Raw genomic sequence first — 4,753 nt, forward strand, 5'->3', positions numbered from 1 at the left:
CAATTCACAGCCTGAAGGAACGATGGAAGGGACGATGGAAGATGCTGGTTTTCGTTTGCGGGGGTGTGGGGGGGCCGGAGGGGGGCTTTTCCGAAAGTTGCTCTGCTACACCTGTGAGGGCGACACAGCCGCTCTGTCCCTCCAGGAAAACCTTCCATCATCTGTCCAAAGTCTAGACGGGGATACAAGTGGGCCACGCGATGCAAATTCAGAACCGATGTGGAAGGCCTTCCCATGCCAGAAGGAAACCTCTTAGAAGCTTCCTGAGAGGGGAGAGGGCCGTCCCTGGCACAGCAGGCTCCTGGTGGTTGGGCTGCGGTCCTGATTTGTGGTTTGTTGGGTTTTATTTAAAAGATACTCTTACAAAAGACAATTAAAATTGTTATTTGAAAATAACTAATACAAAGCTGGGCCTGGTGGCTCACGCCTGTACTCCCAACACTCAGGAGGCTGAGGCAGGAGGATTGTTGTGAGTTTGAGACCAGCCTGGGGTACAAAGTGAGCTCAAGGCCAGCCTGAACTGCACAGTGAGACTGTCTCAAAAAGACAAAAAAAAAAAAGTAAAGAAAGAAAGAAAAAAGAAAAGAAAAGAACTAATACAATGACAACTAACCTGTAATACTTGTAAACATTCAACATTTGATTTCAGCGTTGAATATAGGCCTGCGCCAGCCTATCCCTATCTCACTATGGCTTTGCAGGGAATCCTGGTGTCTACTGGTGTAAATTCTCAAATTCTATTTTTTTCAAAATTGTTTACTTCTAGGATACTTGTTTCAAATTCAAGATTAATGTAACTATATTTATTTAGGTCTTTTTGCTTTCTTATATAATTTTTAGTCTTCAATACACTGACACCACACAGCTTGTTAAATTTCTTGAGTTTGTTTCCAGAAGAAGGAATTACAAATTTACATACTTGGTAGGAAATGGGAAATCAGCTTAGGTCAAGGCCAGGGAAAAGCAAGCTAACACAAATCTATCTGGACTCCGCAGACTTTAAAGGGTTATAGAACAGGGAGAAACAGCTGCTTTCTGTTCCTCTCACTGCTTCTCACAGGCTGCTGAGCAGGGACGGAACCAAAGAGCACCACTGAGCCTGGAGCTTGGCCAGACAAGGTGAAAAACAGTGCTGCTTGTTCAGCTACAAGGGTGAAATGTTAGGATTCTAATGTAGTATAAGGTGGACAGACTTACATTTGTTCTTAAGGATTGTTAAATCTGTGTTAAAATGTCCAAGTTGTAAAATGTTAAAAATAAACTTGTCTTTGTAGCTAGAAACTGGTTTAAAACAATGTGTCTAGTGGCCAAGTCCACAGTGGTGGGTGGGAATGGTTGATATACTGTGTCAACTTGAAGTTCGGAAGCTTGGCTTAGCCCCTGGGTGAGGGCCGGTTCTCACTTTGTAAACACTCTTGTACTGTGCAGAAGTAGGGCAGAGAGATGCTGTGCCTGCCGCACCCGCCCTGGGTGGGTGACCCGCCGACAAGGTACGCAGGAAAAGCGGGGTACGCTTCCCTCCTTTGCTGTGTTCTGCTACCATGAACTGCCGCTGCTCAGCGCTCTTCAAAGGCCATGCTGCCATCCCTGGACATGCTTCTGCCTTATGATAACAGCTCCATTTAACCCAGACACAGGCTAAAAATGATTAAACTTGCTCAAAATTTAATTGCAAAAACAAAGAAAGGGAGGAGTTTCATCCAGGCTTCATGGGGCAATACGTGCTATTGAAGTTTTATATCCTACTAAGATGGAATTACAGCAGCAAGACAATTCAGTCAGATAAAAGGAAGCTAGATCTTTCCTTCAGAAAGATCTTCGTGCTGGACAATGGAAGGGACCTAGCTCAGGGCTAATTTGGGGTGGAGGGGATACTTGTGTTTCTCTAGAGAATGCTGAATGGCCTACCTCGTGCCACAGCATGCTGTCTGGCTGTATCATGGACCCAAACCTAGAGAAGGAGTTGATTCCACCTCTCATGTCACTGAGGCCGCAGAGACTGTGCCAGAACCAACAGGTAAGGATGGGGCCAGACCAGATCTGGAGCGCACTGAAGGAACTGATCCAGGCTACCCTAGAGATGGTAAATAAAAACAAAAATCAAAGAGCTGAATAGTATGATTCAGTTTTGCTAAAATATACATGAGTGCACTCTGATTTTGTAAGATGTTTGTCAGTCAGCCTGTGTATCTGTTTTACCCAGCTGTCACTGGGAGTTGCTGAGCTAGTGACTGTTCAGACATGCAGAGCAGAAGGCACAAGTGCCCGCACAGGAGTGCCCAAGGGCATGGAGCACCTAAGAAACACTGCGGGCTGGAGAACAGAGAGCAGGTGTTCAACCCCAAGAACACAGGGCATAAGAAGTGAGCTAGTTCAGCAATGGGGCATGATACAACAAGTGTACATATAACCCGGCCCGGGAACGTAGTTCTCGCGGACACCGACTAGCTGTGTACTTGTTTCTGTGTGTGTTTGAATCTGTACAGATGGTCTCTCCACATTTGTCCATTTGTCCATTCTGTAAACAGCTGCTCCTTTTATTTGAGCTCAACAATTTTTTCTTTTTTAGTGTGTACATTTTTGGATCAATAATCAAAGTTGAATTTGGATAATAGACTTAAAAACATGCTAGTCAAAATGTTGCTAAAATTGATTATGTAAATGGGATGTTTATTGTTGCTTATTATTAACTGGAAAATCTCTCATTGTTCAAAAATAATATGTTAAATATTGTGATTGGGTATTCCGTAAGTCATTAAAAATTATTAAGATGATTAAACAAAATCCCTTGGAGTGTGGATAATTTATCGGCCAGGACTCCAGCTGACAAGACAGCAGCTGCCTGGTAACATTTAACCAGCTGTTGTCCTTTGATCGGCGGCCCCGGTGCTCTCCACAGCCTTACGGGAGACACCCAACTAAAGTTATAAACATCTGTTATTGCACTGTGTTCACGATGCCCATACAAAGGTTTTCATCATTTGGCTGTGACAAGGGATTGTTCTAACCTCAGGGTGTAGTCATGTCTTTATGCCTCCAGATGTACCAGTTTTCCAAAATGTAAAACAGGGGTTGTTTATGGTAACAGAACTTTGTTTCAGAGTCAGACCTTCAACAAATGCTTATGAGATGTACATTCCGCTGAAGTCAAGTTTGGTACAAGTTTTTATGCATTAGATAGAGATGCTTGACTAAAAGGAGGCATTTCAAGCCAAAATGACAATTCAAATGTGCTACAAAATGTCATCATGGTTGTCATGCTATAATGTTGTATATGATGAATTTTCCCACGTGTGTTCTCTGGAGTCCACACGGTACGGGACAGCGCCTCCCCTTAGCACTGACTGCCACCTCTGGCAAACTCAAAAGTTGAACCTCCTGCTTTTTGAGCTTGTGCCAGCGCTCCCCCAATCAGCTGTCAACGCGTCGTTCTGCCTGCCCATCAACTCCACCCTGTCAAAACCAAGTAAAAGCCTGCGGTTTCCCTCCTCTGCCTCAGAGGGTGTTGCTTCTCTTCCCCAGCCCTCCCATGCTGCAGTGAAGTCCACTTTTCTTTATTTCTCCATTTTCTCTCCTTTTGTCTCCCTCTTGTGTCAGAGGACCAAATAGTATATGGTTTTGACTTCTCTGTAAAATATGCAACTGTTAACATTCTACAAGTATTCAAATATTAAATCATCCATGGTTGTTAAAAAATAATTGTTCTATTTTATGTTCTAATATGTTTGATATTTAGATAAAATAATAATGTTAAGCTTACTGCCTCTACTACACTGTACTGTTATCAATCTTTTCTTCTGCATGTTCAGCTATTGATGTTTGGAGACCAAAAATTAGATAGATGGGCTAGTATTTTAGCCCTAGCCCTCTGAGGTCCTTGAGGACCCAGGACATCAGAGAACCTCTGCATGTCATGCTATACTCAGTGAGTCCCTGATCTTCTGGTCCAGAGGATTGTGAGACCACAGAGGAAAGTGACCATCAGTGTGTGGTGTGCCTACGGAGAGTCACCAGGAGAAAAGGGTTCCCAAGTATTCACAAAAAAGCAACTTGGTCAAGCAACAGCTGTGGCTCATCCAGACAGCTGACACTGACAAAAAAGAGGTGCTACGCATGATTCCAAGGCAATTCCTCAGGAGACTTTAACTGACCATGACAAATAACAAAAACCGATTGTAATTAATTATAGGCCTCACCACTTTCACGTGGTCTTGAACATCCTGCAGAAAAGTATAATTACTAGCGGTATATAAAAGAATGTCATGGTAATATATTAGTTATAAAAAAAACTCAAATCAGTAACATTCTGACACTGATAGCTGTCTACTCTTATGAATTAATGACTATGCAGGGTTCAATAACTGAATGCAAGAATTTAAAATTCTTGGATTACCCTGAAAATGAAAAGGGTTCAGGAATGAAAAGGTTTTTCACAGAGTTCTTCAAACACAGCTCCTCCAGCTTCAACTGACCATCCATCCTGTGCTACGACAAAACAGTAAAGTGAGCTGTGTAGGGAGCTGGAGATTGATCACATGTGGGGTTAAAGCAAGGCCAGCCCTGAAAACACAGAGAGCTCAAAACAAGCCATGTAAACAAGCTGCTTCAGTTCCAAGAAGGCAAGGGGCCCCAGCCAGCCAGCCAAACAAGTCGCTAGGCAACGGGGTTGGAACTGACACTGTCCTTCTGAGTATGAATAATGGAGTTACAGCATTTGAGCAGTCTCTTCTCTCCCATCAGGAGAGACCTCAGC

The sequence above is a fragment of the Cavia porcellus genome, unplaced genomic scaffold, assembly GCF_034190915.1.
Source record: "Cavia porcellus strain 051 isolate PalLab524CR breed Dunkin Hartley unplaced genomic scaffold, mCavPor4.1 scaffold_4, whole genome shotgun sequence".
In the NCBI taxonomy this organism is placed as follows: domain Eukaryota; kingdom Metazoa; phylum Chordata; class Mammalia; order Rodentia; family Caviidae; genus Cavia; species Cavia porcellus.